The sequence below is a fragment of the Adiantum capillus-veneris genome, chromosome 7 (assembly GCF_014529385.1).
Source record: "Adiantum capillus-veneris isolate H3 chromosome 7, ASM1452938v2, whole genome shotgun sequence".
Taxonomy (NCBI): Eukaryota; Viridiplantae; Streptophyta; class Polypodiopsida; order Polypodiales; family Pteridaceae; genus Adiantum; species Adiantum capillus-veneris.
The window spans coordinates 101,020,553-101,038,957 of record NC_140937.1 but is presented as its reverse complement, the minus strand read 5'-3'; the positions used below and the strand labels follow the sequence as shown (position 1 = coordinate 101,038,957).

Below are 18,405 nucleotides of genomic sequence, written 5' to 3'. Positions count from 1 at the left end.
AGGCTTGTTTTTCTGATTATTGCTTTCTCCTTCTTCGCTGTTGGTCATGTCCGACGTTGTTGGTTTTTTGTGTAATAATATTAGCAATTTGGACTTGATTCATAGCTGGAGCATCCTCACTTGCGGTTGCAGCTAGAGGATACAACATTGAGCATTGCAGTGGACAAATCCGACGAGCGGGCAACAAATTTGGAGATCGGCATGTGGAGCAAATTTGGTACACTCTATCAATTTCACACAAATTTAGGCCGGAGCTTTTCAAATGCAATGGAAGTTCAATTAAATGCGTGTTATTATGGTATTTGGCATGAAATGTAGCGGCATTAACAAGTGGTGCAAATTGTAGCCATTGTTTGAATGATGATGATGTATAATGATTTTTCAAATCTTTATTGATGTAGACACTTATGGCTCCCAAAAGACGAGGCAGCAAGTCAATCAAGAGAACGTTTGATTCTCCATGCATGACCTTGAGATCTGGTCCTTCCAAGAGAAGGCATCCAATCGATCAAGAGGCATCTTCTCATGCAGTTGCTACTCGTAGTCCTCATTTCAAACGAGGGGGAAAGAGACGTAGAAAATGCATCTTTGTTGATGATGAAGCTGCCGTGGAGGAAGGTTCTAACCATTTGGAGAGTGGGGATGATGTAAAAGGAGACGAGTCTCGAGAGTTGACAGTGGAGGTTGAAACAAGTGAGGATGTTGAAGATGAAGATTTAACAGAGTCTGATGGGATAGGTGAGGATGATGTGGCCCAACATTCTCGACACTGGGGAAAAAAAATCCCGTTGGGGATTATGAAGGATGTGTTAAGTCAATTTTACTTAAAACGAAGAAGCAACCCTCCACTTATACCTCTATGTCGTTTGGTTGCTCATGAGGCTGCTCGAGTGGCTACAGATTCTACATCTTGGTTGATTCCTAGTTTTGACAATGTTGCTTACTTGGATACAATGGGATCTTTTTTGGTGTCGGTGAAAGATTCCTTTGGCTCTTACATGCCTGTCACTCCTCTTGTGGAAGGTAGTTGGGATCCTATTTGGCAAGCTAAGAGTGTTTCATTTGATAATCAGCTCAATAAGGAGTGGCAAGAGCTTCGAGGGCGTCTGTTTTTGGTATGGGATGGCAACCATCGGCTGAAAACATGGATGCGACACATAAAAGAAGGTAAGAATTAACATCGATGCACTAATTGTTTGTTAGATTTAGTTGTACCTTCTTTTTTGGATAATTTGGTGTTCTTTTGTCAAGTATGGCATGATAATGAGGAATATCATGTGAGTGTGAGATGCCAATTTTTGGAAGTAGAAAAAAAAAAGAGGCCGAACTATTACTTGCTCTTGACACCACTAATGTGTAAGTTGTAAATTTGTGGTCTTTTTGTATTTCTAAATTAATCTCGCTTTGAACTATTATTTTTCATTTGTTTATATATTTATTGTAGCATTTCACGATCAACAGTGAAACCAAATCTTGGGCATGAGATATACATGTTCCAAAAATTTGGTATCGCCAATAAAGAGAGCATTCTTGCACGTCTCACTCAAGAGGACAGAAAGTGGGCTGAGATAGAGATGGCAGTTGAGAGTAGATTATATCAAGGAGTTCCTCCTTGGTATAATTCTCCTTGTGTGTTGATTTCTCAACTAGTTTGGAAGGTGAATTGTTGAATTGAGTATTAACTATATACATTTTTTAAGATTGTTTACGATTCATTCATTGAATGTAGTTGCGGTTATGTAGGATGATTTTAATGCATTTATTTCAAAGGAAACTACAAAATTGAAATCTCTTGGATTAGATAAGGTGGAGTTTGAAAGGCGATTGCAAAAGGCAACTAAATAAGAAGAAGCTCGATTGAAGGATAGAGGTTATAAGTTTTTGACAATTGCCAATCCAGTTCATGGAAAGGAATTTTTTGAGTTGCTCTTTGATGTGAAGTGGGATGATCCATCCATGGTAAAAATCACACGAGACAAGTTAAATGCTTTGTGCTCCTCAAAACTACCTTCTGAAAGGTATCACACTTTTCAATACTTTTTTACTAGTTTTTTGTTTATGTTTTTAAATTCTAATGAAATAGTGACATTAAAAGAGAGTCAAATTTCTCGAGCGAAAAATTTCTGCATGAATGGTATATGAATATACTTATATATGATGGTGTTTAAGTTTTTGATATATTTTGGTCTTTAATGAAGGAAAAAATATATATTGGAGATGATGAGTCTTACAAAGGCCAAAGATCCAGTCTTTTCCCACTTTGGTGATGTGAAGCACTTTAGGGCTTACATTAGAAAAGAAGTTTATTGGGCTCACATGCATGATGAAGCTTTGTTGATAATAAGAAGGTTGGAGGTTGAAGAGTTCAAATTGCCAGATGGATTTGAAGCTTTTTTCAAGGTTGTTTTCTAAACCGGTCATTTTTTTCTAATAAATGTGGATTTTATTGCATTGTTTTATGATTTGAATGACTACCATAGGTGCAATTAAGAAATCATGGCTTGCAAGCTTTTCCTCAACTTTTAGGAGATATTAAAAGTGCAGGGGAATCCTCCAAAATGCCTGAGCTACAAGATTCTTGTAAAAGGATTTTGTACAGGTGAAATTTCATGAACCAACAATGTCTTTGGCTCTTATTGAAATTATTTTGCTCAAGAGATTAAATGTTGTTATGGTGTAGATGGATGTGTGAATGTGTTTTAAACGGTACACTTGCTACTATGCCTATGGTTACTGAAGATTGGTCAAAGCTAGAGGATGAAAATACCATGTATCCCGGTTCTATGGTAGAGAAGGGTATTTCTATGTGGGAGTGTAGAATTTGGCCATGGTGGTTGGACTATCCTTGGGGGGTGATCCCAAAGCAAGAACTAGACTTGCATGCAAGTAAGTATAACACTTTTTCCTTTTACATCAAGTTTATTCTCATATTCAATTTTTTTATTCTCATATTATTACATTCTTCTATTATAATATTCAATTTTCCTATTATCATTCAAATCCACCAGTCTTGAACTCGTTAGCATTTGATCTCTCTCTCTCTCTCTCTCATGCATGAAAAAATGCACAAGAAAGTATGTTCTAGTTTTTTATAAATGACTTGAGTTTGTAAATGCTAAATTAATTTTCATTATATCATTAAAATTTTATTGTGATAGAGTTTTTGGAAGAGAATAAAGACAAAGATAAAAACCAATCTGCTTCTTTAGAGCACTTAGAAGACATGGATCACAATCATGACTTGGCCATGGATGGGGGCTCACAAAGAACACAAGAAAGAAATCACTCACTACCTCTTCAAAGAGAGCACCATAATCATGCGAGTGGGTCAAACATGGGTAAACACAACAAAACAACCTATCCATTAGGAGGGCTAAAGATTGACATGCCTAAAGAAAGCAATGAAAAAAGTGTTTCAATAGTGGTTGAGTCAATCATGGAGAGACCAACTTCATCAAGGCAACCAACCTCATGGAATACCGGTAAGTTTCTACTATTTAAATATTTATTTTTTGATAGTGCAAATCAATTCTATATTACTTGTAATTAAGATAATTTTTTAATGAAAAACTATAGGCTTTCAATTTTTGACTATGGTAGATGCTCTTCTAGTTGATATGGCTAATGTTGATGATTTTGCCATTCAAAGGTAAAAGAAAGGTTTTGTGGCTTGTGTTATCAACATCAATAGAATGTTCAAAGTGGATGGTGCACTAAGCAACAAACGTTTTGTGTGTAGCATTAAAAAAATTTTGAGCACTCAAAGTCTTGGCTTGTATCACCATTGTGGAGAACCTTGTCGTGAGGTGTTTCGTCTTATCTTTGCCGATTTCCCTACTTCTTTGTTGGTGGATGGTTCAGGCCCAATTCGAGCAGGTTACTCAAAGTTTTTGTTTATGCTTTTTGTTTTGATCCATATCACTTGAGAAACTAATTCTAAACATCTTTTCAAAGGTGGATTAAGCAAAAAAATTCCACAATGGAATATATATTTGCCTTCTCTTGTGCAAGGTTTGATGGATGTAGCAGAACCTTTCTTGGCAGATGAAGGCTTTTTCGTGACTCTATGTCTTGCACAACATATTGGAGAGATTATTACCCATGCTATAAAGACTGGGTTACGACTTCATCGCACATGGACTCTCATGTGTAATGGGGGATATAGACACCCAGATACCCTAGGGGAGGTGAATCAAAATACCATGTTGTTGTGAAAGATTGCATTATTAACTTGATTTTGATTCAAGTGTGTACAATGTATGCTTATATGTAGGTAATTGATCTCACGGTGGGAGTTTTTTGTCGAGCGGATGTTGCTATCTATACCCACATACAATAGGGAGGTAGGAGAGAAAGTCTCTCCTCGCATGTTTCCTGCATCACGAAGCTTTTTAATGGAGGAGCATCAAGAACGCACCATTGTTCTTGATATACCTATCAGAGGTGGAGCAGAGAGGTCACCCGACTTCTACAGGTGAGAAGATAATCATTTTAATGTAAATTGAGCTTTAATTTATAGTTGAAAAATGACTTACATATTTTAAATTTGCATGTGTAGATGGCTCCTGGCAACCTTCACGGATGACTCGGATTATGTACTAGATGTGGAGGTCTTGGCAAGGCATGTGGTGAGGTTTATCGATATTGTTTGTGCTTGGAGGGGGATGACATAGTCTATGAGGAGTGTCTCAAAAAGGTGGTTTGTGGTCCATATGTGGAAAAGAGAGTTTAGTATCACATCCATAGTTTTTTGAAACAATTATTGAACACACACTCTATTTTTTGTTTCAAGAATGTTGACATAGGACATCTAGGGTTTTATTGTGCATGTTCTTGAAGTGATTTTAATTGCATTGCTTTTGTGGACTATCTACTCTTTCTAACATCCATATCAAACACTAATGCAGATAACTTGTTAAGCTTTGTTTTGAATACAGATTTCTTTGAATGCTCTCTCTCTCTCTCTCTCTCTCTAGACTAGCATATTTAAAGAGAGTAAGTCTGAATAAGGATTTCTTTGAATGCTCTCTCTCTCTCTCTCTCTCTCTCTCTCTCTCTAGACTAGCATATTTAAAGAGGGTAAGTCTAAATAAGGATTTCTTTGAATGCTCTCTCTCTCTCTCTCTCTCTCTCTCTCTCTCTCTCTCCCTCCCCTCTTTTTCTATAGCCTAGCATATTTAAAGAGAGTAAGTTTGGGCATTTAATTATTCAATGTGAGGTGATGTTTCTAGGTGAATTGCAAGAATGTAAAAGATGTTGAAACAAAATGGAAAAATGCTTTAAATAAAGCAAAAAGCTCAAAATAGTTTTACATTTCACTAAAAAGCTCGAATTGAAAAGCTCGCAAAAAAAAAGCACTCGGTAATTATCAGAGCTGCATTAGATAGTCATTAAGCTAGGAAAATATCCTATAATGTTTTGAGTAATTTTCCTAATTAATTAGGCAAAATTGCACTGCTTTTTAGAGAAAATTAGAGGGGAAAATAATCAAATTGATCCTAAATACTTTGAGTTATTTATCAATGGTTAATTATGGGCTAAGGAACCCATGATAATTAAGGGAAGCTCAAATAATTAATTTACCTAATTACTTGGCAAAAATAATCTCTTTTTAGAATAAATTAAATACGGAAAATTAGTAAATTCATTTCAAATGTTGTGAGTTATCTATCAGTGGTTAATTAGGTTTTAACAAACCCGTGATAATTAGGATAATCTCAGATAATTAATTTATCTAATTACTATATCAGAAATACTCTGTTTTTTGGACAATGTAAATAGGGGAAATTAACAAATAGATTCAAATTGAATTGAGATATTTATCAAAAATTCATTAGATGTTAGGAAACCTGGGATAATTAGCACAATCTCAAATAATTACTTTAGCATAAATACTCTATTTGTTGGACAATTTAAATAGGGGAAATTAGCAAATAGATTCAGATTGAATTGGCTATTTATTAGAAGTTTATTAGATGTTAGGAAACTTGTGATAATTAGAAAAAGAGCAAATAATTAATTTAGCTAATTACTTTAGCATAAATACTCTGTTTTTTGGACAATTTAAAAAAGGGAAACTAGAAAATAGATTCAGCTTGGATTAAGTTATTTATCAAAAGTTAATTACACCTTGGAAAACCCATGGCAATTATGTGACCATCAGAAAATTAGTTTAACTAAATATCCCAATAAAATTACATTATTTTAAAGGGGAAATATAGTAAATTAACCCAAAAACCTTTGATATCAATATCAGAGGAATAACACACCTTGGGGAATACATGATAAATATCCCAGACTTTGATAAATAGTTTAGGTATGTATCTTCAATAAAAATCACCAATTCTTGTATAAAATGGACAAGGGAAATTAGGAAATGAATTGATCTAATTGCCAAATAAATACCCAAGGTCCAAAATCATTATTTAAGAATGGGAAAAATTACTTATAGCATGAATAAGTTATAGAAGGAATATCTCATCAAATTAATTTTTAAAAAGATACCTATTTATTCCAAAAATCCTTATTTTTGGATAAACAAGGAAAAAGAAGACTATTCAATTACTCTTCTACTGGATTAAGTCTTTTTATCAGGCTGCCGACATGGCTCCCAAGAGAACTAGGGGAAATCCCCTGACTGAAGAAGAGGATGTTAGTAACAAGCGAAACAAAGCAACTAATGACCATGAAGCAGGGCCTAGCCACAGGCCAACAGAGGAGAGTCTACGGGCACCTGCCCCACAGCACATGGATGAGCAGTCCAAGATGGATTTCTATTATGTTCACTAATAGCTTTTAAAGTTCATTTTAAGTTAAGCATTGCATACGTAAGGTTAGGAAGGATAAACTGGTTGTAAATGGAAGGTAACTTCCACGAAACCCACAAGCAATGATTGTAACTAGGAAAGAAATGATTGGGTTATGACTGATTGACGTAGGAAAGAAATGTGTGACCATCCTTAAGACAGCTTGTCTCAAGACACCTCTGATTCCTTGGAAATATTTTACTCCAGGTAATGAGTAATGATGGAGATGCCATTATGGAAGAGTCGGTTACCTTGGCATGTGTCGAGTCTTTGCCCCGTGCTTGTTTATGTTTATGGATAGTACTTTCAAGTTTATCCTAGAGGAACCGTTCGGTTGTATGGGAAACTAGTTTTGGCGTATGGGCGCCCGGACTTTGGGTGAAGGCTTTCTCCACCCCAGTTTTATAAGTAAGGAATGGGTGCCGTTTTTCACCCTTGTATAGGTGTTCTTGAGACAAGTTAGTACTGGTCAAAGATACTTCAGAATGATAGTACCTTGTCTTAAGTCTAAAGATGTTTGTTTTCTGAAAGAATGTCTTCTACTGTTTTCAAAGGTTGTCTTAAGGAAATGCAGTTTTGAAAGTTAAAAGGAATCATTGTTTTAATTGTGAAAATAATGTGGTAGTAATTAAACAACATAGAAATCATGTGTGAGTGCGGGGTGGTAAGTGGGGATTGACTAAGGTTGTCAATCATGGATGGGTGGACCTGATTAGTCAGGTAACTATCCATTCCCGTGCACTAAAACATTTAGAAACTTATTCACTTGGACGAGGACTCCACCAACGGCCGTGCCCTCACATATGCTAGCGGGAAAAAAGCATTGGGTAAGGAAACCTTAATCGAAAGGATGCAGATATAGGGCCGGAATTTTTTTTTATGGTCTCGTTTCCACTGCGAGACAGGACTAGGTCTCTTCTAGGGCTATAAACCTAAACCATTGCCAATGGTAAGGGTGAATTCCCTGGAATTTTTCTTGTTTAAGGACTCTGACTTTAGTAGGCCTAGAGACCTGTCAATGGTACCATCCCGTTTTTGGTATCGGCAGGATTGGGGACCTTACACTCTATGATAGGCTCTCCCTTAGACTCAAAGGCATTTGTGAGTCTTTCCTTTGTTTCTACTTGTTTCTCTAAAGTTGATTTGATAGGGGTTGGAGCTGGTACTTCATGCCAACTTGCAGGTTTTTCAAGTGGATTTTCTATCAATGATTGGCTTCATAAGCTTTTAAAAGTGCGTTTATTTGCTCATTTACCTTTTCTGTCAACATTGATCCTTCTGATCCTGCACTTTTAGGTTCTACTATTTCCTTGTGTGCCATGGTTGCCGCAGTGTGTGAGCTTAGGCTAGCTAGATCCTCTAACCGCTCTAATCTATCCTTTGTGTGTTTTAACTCCTCGGATAGAGCCATTTGCTCTCGTTCTCTCCTGGATTTCATACGTGCCTTTCTAGCTTTCCAAGTTCTATGATTCTTCACTTCTGAACTTGGGGCATCAATTTTTGGCTCTTCAATTATGGGTTCGTTCGTCATCTTTGAGCTTGGGCTCATGTCATTGCCTGAATAGGTATTATTGTCTCGTTTTTTGACCCTCCACTGGAAGGCACTGCTTCCAGCATGTTCAAGGTAGTTTTTGCTCCTTTGCTCGGGTTCTTAGGGCAATCAAGAATTAAATGAGTAATTCCACACTCGGCGCAATATGCGTTGACTCTAATGATTTCATCATGAGGACAGTCTCTTAGCCAATGGTCTCCACCACACTTGTAGCATGGTCCCTTAGGTTGTTGAGGTGCTCCTTGAGCTCCTCTTTGTTGGTATGCATGTCTCTGTCCTCCCATGCCTCCGCTGGCTTTGAACAACAATGTTCGTTCATCCAAGCTATATCTTCCTTCTCCTGCTGCCTGTGTAGCTGTTGGTGGTCCTGTACTTCCCATCATGCTCCATTATTCTGGTGTTGGGGGTTCTTCTGGTGGATAATAGGAAGGATTTGCAGCATATCTATTGGGATCTTCATAATATGCATGCATAGGCACCAAAGCCTTCTCTTCTGGTCTGATTACTGTTGGTGTGTATCTTATTCCGACTGGTCGTAATCCTAGTAGGGATGGTTGTTGCCCCAACACTAGTTGTGGTCTTTCTACTCCTATAGGTCCTGGTAGGGTGCCTGCTTGATATCGAGGCATCAATGGAAGTTGAGGAGATGCTACCTGAGCTTGGGGAGTGTAAGGTCGTCCTCTCACATACTCCTTGTTATAATAACATTCCTCCGTCCCATGGTTTGTCCATTTTTGTTCAATAGCACACCACTTGGGCTGTTTAGCCTGAGGTTTGGCGTACAAGTTAATCTTTTTTAGCACTTCCTCTACAAGTTGCTCCTGTCTTACAGCTACTTCTCCTTTTGGTGCCGTCTTAGCGGACTTGCTTCCACTTTGTTGTGAGGATGAATCGTCCTTAAGATCCTTGAATTCACCCTCCTTGTACACCGCACAATTGTCTACAAGGTAAAGAGCCTCCTTAGTTAACTCATTTAACGTCGTGCTCCTCTTCATATGTAAGTCCTTCTGGAGATCTGCATTCCTCAGTCCTTGGATAAATATAAGCATAAGTTTGGATTGAGTTGGCAGTTCTTCCACAAGGTAGAACTTAACATATCTTTTTAGTCATAGGGTTGCCTTTCGCACAGATTCCTCGTCTTTCTGTTTGAATTTATGGATTTGTGAGACGGTATTATGAGCTATCCCCCTTTGTGAGAATTACTCAATAAACTCGTCAAACACATCCTCCGTAGACTCAAAGTCTCTATGCTCCACAACGTCAAACCAAGTAGAAGCATCCTCCTCTAGGGTTAGTCCAAACCCTGCAAATTGGGTAGGGAAGTCTAATAACTCTTCGGCTCTAATTACACGCAAAAAGGCTGCTACATGATCTCTAGGATCTCTGTGTCCCGTGTATTTATTGTTTACACATTTTTGCACTTGAGAAGGTCTAATTCTACGATGGTCTACAAATCTCATCATTGGATACCCTCGTCCCAGTCTATATACCTTGTCTGGCCTTCGGTAGTGGGCAGGTTCCTCTCCCAATGGTGCTCCTAAGCTATAATTTCTGACGGTTCTTACAAGAGATGACTCATCTCTTCGAACTCGCTCTATGGGTGGTCTTCCAGGATCTGTTGACCCTTGAGTTTTTGGCTTACTCTCGCCTTGATACCGTGAATAGAGTGGTGGTTCTTGGAAATCCCTTAGCCCTCGTGCAGCGGGATAACCATCTAGGTTTCGGTCTTGTTCTAATGTTGCACTCTGTCGAAGCCATGCCTGCAATGATGGTTGAGTCATTGGTTGGTTTTGGTAGTTGAACATCTGTTGTTGGGTAGAATGTGAAGTCGCGTCGTACTCTTCTGAAAATGGATTTCTCAATTTGCTAGGGGTGTAGGTAGCTCTTGGCACTCTTCTGGGGCATATATTGATGCTTCTGGAACCGTTGCCTTTTCTACCTCCTCTGGGAGAATACGTTTGTATTCTCGCCCGTACCTATCAACAAAAACAATATCCTTCCCCATAGCAATTTCATAAGAGAATAAGTAAAGAACCTTGTCTTTGCATAATTCGTTTGGTTAGGGTTCTTTGCATCGGAAGTAAGAGACTATTCCCTTGTTCTCGTGCTTGTAAATTTCCACATTCTCATTATGAGTAGAGACCCTAGTTGTTTTCTTATCATACATAAAAAGCGCTCCAGGTCGATCAATGTTTGGAGGCGGTTCTTGAGTTTCTGAAACCATTTTTCCTTTTGCCACATTATCTCCATATCTATTGTAATCCTTAGGGTTACTAACTATCAGATAGTGGTTCCCCTTTTCGTCTCAAAATCTATCTCCATCATCATAGACTCGAATTATCTCTAGTCTCTGAGTAGGTCTTTCTTCAATACAAATACACTTGCGTCCTTTATAGTCAGAATAAAATAGGGCTCCCCTCGAGTTTGTTCCTTCTAAGAATATTATAGTGAACTTGGAATCGTTCAAAGGATTTAGGGAGGTGCTTCCCCTTGGCATTGGTCCTTCATAGGAGAAACCTCCTGGCTCTTGACTACCCATCATGAAGAAGGACTTGTCTGATGAAGTGTCACTATCACTATCCTCCTCAATAATCGATACTAGTGGGTCTAGCCTTACCTGAGTTACACTCTCCTCGGTGGACACTAAGCTACCCTGATCACCGGCCACCTTTTGGTCTTTAAAAATGTCTTCCTGATCTTAAATTCATCAAACATAGCAATGCAACTTAGCACAAATCCAACCACTCACCTCGCAAAGGATCAATTTCCGCATAACTTCTTGCTTTGCTGCCGAATTTAGCTGTACACAAGCGTTTACTTTCGGCATCGAATCAAATAATTTAACCGCTAGAGGTGGTCTTAGTAATGATTGGTATAACTGGAGGGTTAACCTCAACCACTATTGTATTTTATACACTTATGACGTTCTGGATTAGGTCTGCTAGTATGGAACTGTACTTCCCTCGGATGTTGGTCAATTTACCTGAAAAGTATTAATTCTTCCTTTGATCTATCGAAAGGTCATACAAGGTCCAAATTCACTTCTGAAAGAAGTTATGGAGTCCTCAAGTCAAATGGAACATCACTGTATAACCTCAATCAAATTTTCTCCTCACTAAGCCCCTGTAGACATCCTATACGTAGGATGTCTCCTGCTCTGTTTTACCTGGTTTTTGCATTATAGACTCTCCTTGATGTGTTGAGTCCATAGCTGTTACTAACTATCAGATAGTGGTTCCCCTTTTCGTCTCAAAATCTATCTCCATCATCATAGACTCGAATTATCTCTAGTCTCTGAGTAGGTCTTTCTTCAATACAAATACACTTGCGTCCTTTATAGTCAGAATAAAATAGGGCTCCCCTCGAGTTTGTTCCTTCTAAGAATATTATAGTGAACTTGGAATCGTTCAAAGGATTTAGGGAGGTGCTTCCCCTTGGCATTGGTCCTTCATAGGAGAAACCTCCTGGCTCTTGACTACCCATCATGAAGAAGGACTTGTCTGATGAAGTGTCACTATCACTATCCTCCTCAATAATCGATACTAGTGGGTCTAGCCTTACCTGAGTTACACTCTCCTCGGTGGACACTAAGCTACCCTGATCACTGGCCACCTTTTGGTCTTTAAAAATGTCTTCCTGATCTTAAATTCATCAAACATAGCAATGCAACTTAGCACAAATCCAACCACTCACCTCGCAAAGGATCAATTTCCGCATAACTTCTTGCTTTGCTGCCGAATTTAGCTGTACACAAGCGTTTACTTTCGGCATCGAATCAAATAATTTAACCGCTAGAGGTGGTCTTAGTAATGATTGGTATAACTGGAGGGTTAACCTCAACCACTATTGTATTTTATACACTTATGACGTTCTGGATTAGGTCTGCTAGTATGGAACTGTACTTCCCTCGGATGTTGGTCAATTTACCTGAAAAGTATTAATTCTTCCTTTGATCTATCGAAAGGTCATACAAGGTCCAAATTCACTTCTGAAAGAAGTTATGGAGTCCTCAAGTCAAATGGAACATCACTGTATAACCTCAATCAAATTTTCTCCTCACTAAGCCCCTGTAGACATCCTATACGTAGGATGTCTCCTGCTCTGTTTTACCTGGTTTTTGCATTATAGACTCTCCTTGATGTGTTGAGTCCATAGCTGTTTTTACTTTTTGATTTGGACACCTATAAGCTAGTCAATGGATCGGAAATCTGTTTCAACAGCTTGGTGTTGGTATAACCAGTCAAATCAACTCCAATTTGGACCAAAATTGACTAGGAGGCTTGCCTCAGGCTATACAACACCCTGCTATACCTACAGTCAGTTTCTGGCTTCAATTTCATGCATTAGACATTCTACGCGTAGCATGTCTAATTGCTCAAAATGGCTTCATATGCAAAGCACAAACTCCTCTTGAGGTGCTGATCACTTTGGTATGCTCAAATCAGGGTTTGGAGTGCCAAATCACACAGAACACATCCTAAGGATAGGATGTCTTTTTGGCCTGTTTGTCCCAAGACTTGAGTCACATCTTCCCCTTGATGTCAGCAACCCAGTGCTATGCTTAGATTTTGATTTGGATTTCAAAAGACCCCAATTTTAGCTGTTCTAGCCCTTTTCAGTCAAAGATGCTAAAGTCTTCTTAGAACCCAATTTTCTCACCCAATTGAGATGAAACCCGTCTTAGGCACTCAATAAATCATGTAGATCATGCTCATGCAGCCACCCTATGGTTTTGGTCTTAAAATAATGCCTTCGCACAATTTGGGTAGGATGTCTGGCAATTTCTGTCTATCTGGCCTTATCCTGTCAAGATATGGTCAAATTTCCACTTTCCAGGTGAAAATAGGGTAAAACCTACCTTCTGAACACACTAGTCCACTCAAAATTTCAAAATTCCCACCAGATCACCCTATAGACATCCTACACGTAGGATGTCTCTTGGCTTAAAATTTATTTTTTTCCTGACAAAAATGCTCCTGATGCTGTGCAGTTCTCTCAGAAACACTCACAGCAACTTTTGAACTTCACTTCAGCTTTCAAACACTCTTTTGCGTCTTTTACAACCTTGTGATGAACCTAACAGTAAGTATAACATGCATGAAGAGCTCTAGATCATGAATCATGATGTCCTACTTACCCTACTCCTACTCATTATGTGAAACGGTGATAATGGTGTTTTGGTTGCTTTCTGGCCTCTCTAGACTCTCAAGCTCTCCTTTCATCGCTTCTACCACTCTAACTCCTACTCATCAACTCAACTAAAGCCTAAAAACTATCCAAGTCTACCTAAGTCTACCTAAGTCGAAGGATCTAGGCCAGAGACACGCTCCCTAGACTCCCTCTAAGACCTAGAGAGTCCTCCACACTCTGATCCTATCTAAATGTAAAACGAGACTCTAGAAAGCCAGAGAATCCCTATCCTCAAGGACTAGTCTCCGTCACCTACCTAGGGTTTTCATCCCCGCATTAGGAAATTTCAGAGGTCATTTGGACGGCCATATGAAGAGAGAGAATAATAGAGCGCGTCCAATGAGCACGAAGGCTACGTTACGTAGGAAAGTACGTGGAAAGACTCAAAAAATAGAAAAATAGCATAATAGTTTCACGAATCTAGGATTGTAGCATCGTAATTTCCTTCCTTTTACCGAGCTTTTAGGTGCTTGCATGTGGTCCCACTTCTGATATTCTCTTATGGTCATTAACGTACTGGAGGGTGACCATTAAGCCCGCACAAGATATTGGAATTCTAAAACATTTTCCCTCCATTAGAATGCTTTCAAAGTGAATCTCCCTCCACTAAAGCTTTTCTTTGAGAGCTATGGCGTCCACGTCTTCTCGCCCAAGAGGCTCCAGGTGTTTACTGTCTCTCACACCAACAACCAACAACTGTACTTTGCCTAGAAGGCCAAGTAGTAGCATATCCTCAATTACAATACCAGCTTCAATAAGTGCAGAGAACCAATGGGTTGGACAAAGGATAAACAAAGGTTCATGGGTCCTCATGCAACCAAGAAGACCCAAGAGGTCTAGTGGTATCAACGTTTACCACTCAGCATGGAAGGCCAGAGTGTTGGATTTCAAAGTTGAAATCGGCAAAAGATCTGTAAAGGAAGCTCTTGTTCAGCATGTGTTTACCCATCCAGAGGTGATAGCAAACGGTGGAAATGTATCAGATATACATTAACCACGTTGCAATTGTAAGTACTCTTGACATGTGAACTTACTGATACTCTCATTATAACTTTTCTTATATATTTTGCAATGTTTCTCCCACTTGTTATGAGCAATGTCTCCATTCTTCACAGCTCAATTACATTAGATTTGTCATTTGTACTTATTGATACTCTTAGTTTAACTCTTCTTATATATATTGCAGATGTTTATCCCTCTTCTTATGAGCAATGGGAGCCTGTGGAGTGCATAATAGGCCTCTTCCATGTTGTTCATGCCCACATTGGTTCTCTATAGTATTCAGGGAGGAGCAGCAAAAGACTGGCTGATGAGGGAATCTTTTTTTATGACCACTTTTACCAACTCAGCTCACGGAATAAGAATGGCATGTTGGTGAAAGTGCCTCTACCAACCGATTAGAACACTGTGGACTGGCCAGTTCCCGAGGAAACAATGGTGGAGGCAATGCGAAGTAAGCTCTACATGGATATACAAAGGTCTCTACGTAGCTCTATTCCCACCAAACTGGTTAGAATTGCAAACTTCTGTCCTGTTGCACACTTCATAGAGCTGTTTCATAGCTACAACATCCGAGTTACGAAAACCATGTTCATGTGCAAGTCATTTCAGCAGCCATCCTGTGACAAACTTCTTGACAAAGGATGGTATGCAAAGGAAGAGATTGGTTTACGGTGCGAGGTCGCGCTTGATACTCTAGTTGTCAAGTACATGATTGCAAGCCAATCACTGTTACTCTCTTTTTGGTATATGCGATCACAAATGCTCAACGGTAAGTACATTCCTATGGACCAGGTTTCTGCAGGTTTGGAAGATAATCCTGCTGTGGATGTGGAAGTGATTGATAAAGAGCATGGCCTACTATTGGTGGTTACAATAAGGGAGCTATGCAGTCTTCAGCATTTGCGGCATGACATAATTGAAGAGTCAATGGACAAGGACCTATCAGATTTTTCCTTTTTCCTAGCTGGCCGTAAGGTGATGCGGCGAAGGGAAAAAGATATTTTGTGCAAAGAGTTGGATGGTCGGGTTGAAGTAGTGTCAATGTAACAGATATTCTTGTGAACCCAAGTGTATACAAATGACTTTCAAGACATGAAGTTTATTGAGCTCATTTTTCAATTGTGCCCTGTGAAAAAGTGTGCTTGAAATACATTTCTTTACCATGTCAAATCTCTTTCTCTCTCTCTCTCTCTCTCTCTCTCTCTCTCTCTCTCTCTCTCTCAATGTTAGACAAGACAAAGACATGATAGAAGAGTCATCTTAATTCATTAGAAAGTACAAACTCGTCCGTGAACAATGGACTGAGATACAATTTCTGTAAGTATGGAATCAAAATGTCTTCAAGGTAAAAATCGAAGGAATGCCCCTCGAAAGAAGGTGGTGAGACAATTGTTCCCGGCGGATTTAGTTCTCCCTTTTCAGGAGTATCATCAATCAGTAGTGTATTAGTTGCATCAAAGGGTACACCGATTTGGCTAAACGGTTTGTACAAAAGAGGTAAGTGTGGTTTTTTAGGGTGGTAGTGGCCCTCAACGGTAACGCATTTTCTTTGATCATACAAAAAGGCAAAATCTGACTTGTGAACGTGGCATACACTGCAAACTATTGCAACTAGTGGTGACAAGTTTTTCCTTTGTATTGAAGACCATATGGCAACTCTGAAGCGCGGAAGAAGAAACTGAATAAATTCCTTGGTTCCTGGACGAACCACGACTCGACAAGTTCCCATCCGAAACGTTTGCAAATCCTCAAAGGGTCCTCTGTCACCGAGAGGCACCCGCATCAGCAGCAATCCATTGACGTCCAAGATAATCAACCTCTGTAAAAGTTGACAAGTACATATAAGTAGTTAGAAGCTGAACATATTTTGCCATACTTGAATAGACATTACCGAAACAACCGTATCTACAGGTAGCAAGGGTCCATACTGGGTCTCTGTAGTGTTCATGTCGTTGTTGCTCTCCTCTGCTTTATCTTCATAGTCATCATTCACATCTTCATCAGGGGTCTCCCCCATGGCTCTTTCTGCCTCATTCAAGGTTTCCTCCAAGGTCTTTTCCTCTCCCTCCGTTGATCGGCTTGCCTCATACATCCTGGCCTGATCCATATCATTTTGCTCATCCCTAGTCCTGCTTTCCTCATCCATATCCTTTTGCTCATCTATAGGCCTGCTTTCCTCATCTTGGGTTTCAACCATAGGCTCTTTTGGCTCCTCCACTGTCTGACTTGGCTCTTTCATTGTCTCCTCTGGTCGTACACTAGCACCTTCCATATGCTCATTTGACCTTTCCTCATCCTCGGCTCTTTCATCTTCTGCTGATATGACCCCCTCGGCCTGTTGTGATTCCACTGTATCGGATGCACGGGTTTGTCATGGTGGCACATCATGTTTTGTTAGATCAATAGTGCGGTCATCCAAGCCGCTATCTTCAAGCTCTCTGGGGCTAGACATAGTAAGCAGGTGTTGTATTAAACTTACCCGATATCTTTGCAAATAATCATATGTGTAGTTTTTTAAAGCACTCTGAAAAATTGAAAGACCACATGGTGAGAATTCTTTTATAGACTAAACCAAAACTAACAGAATGCATTGCCAAATGGGTACCTTAGTCATAAAAGGTTTTAATGCAAAGTAGCTTTGCAGGACATATTCTGCATGGAGAATACATCTCCAGCCGCAAGAATTTCCATCGGTTTGATTTGGGCCAGGTACATCTTTGATTGGGGCCTTGTATAGTTCAGACCTTCCACATAGCTTGCCATAGTCAAGCAACAACCTCTTTATACAACTGCACAAAGCAATGTCAAGATGTTAGCATGAGGCTTCAAATTTACATGGATATCTATAAGAAACACTTTCTGCTACAAAACACTTACAGCCTAATTTCAGGGTGGGTTCCTTTTATTGAATTGAACACCCACACTGCTGGTTGGTCAACATCAAGGCATATGAGACTCCAGTGATGGTTGTTCTCATATGGAAAGATGATGACAGTAACTTCCAGCATAGCACAGTGGAGAAACCAACTCTCAAAGGTCACATATGGACTGTTCTTTTGTCTAATAATCACTGACATTTGTGGATCAAGAAGAAACACCTCTGTGTGGGTGTGCAGTGGGAGTTGACTTTTGATCAGGCTGCAGAGACTCTACCTGAGTTAGCAAACCTATTATCTGAGTTTTCAAAGCTAGCAAGATAGTAACACTTACGTAAGACAAGCATAGATAATTGTGTCTGAAATCTGAGCATCTGGATTCTGCAATAAATTAATGTCCACTTTTTCCAGAGCTAGCTTTCTGGCTCCATCTAGAAATGGTATCTCTGCAAGCAAACCATCCTTCATTGAAAGTAGAGTTTCTTGATTGCTTGCCTCTATGGACAGGGTCACATTGCATTCTGTTTGCCTCTGGGACTCCATTGCTACTTTTTCTTTCTCCTTAAGCTCTGCTTCCCTCATGTCCTCTGTTTGGCGAGCAATAGTCTCTGCCCTTGCCCTTGTATTCACATCATGTGTGACATCTACAACTGTGAGTTGTGGCACTAGCTCCGGGGGGTATAACAAAATTTCCCTCATTTTCTTATCCTTGCAGACATTGGGGACCAGTAGTTTGTCATACCTCCACCTTATTCTTTTCAGTGTCTCACTATCTTTGTCCATTATAGTAACCCTGTGGGCATGGGTTGCAACAATGGTCATGTCACTGAAGTACTCCAGTAGGAAGTCCTCTGCTGCTTCCTGTAGAGCCATTAATGCCACCACCTTCCACCTTTTGGTGCCCCAGGTAGCTTCATCACATATGGACCTCACCATCCTCTCGAAGGGCAGCTTTGGTATGCACATTTCTGTGCCTTTC

The 18,405-nt window shown here is 39.5% G+C and overlaps 1 pseudogene; it reads left to right on the top strand.

Moving 5' to 3' along the window:
• Nucleotides 1–4,394: 4,394 nt before the first annotated feature.
• Nucleotides 4,395–4,745, top strand: LOC147454333 (uncharacterized; annotated as a pseudogene).
• Nucleotides 4,746–18,405: the final 13,660 nt, after the last annotated feature.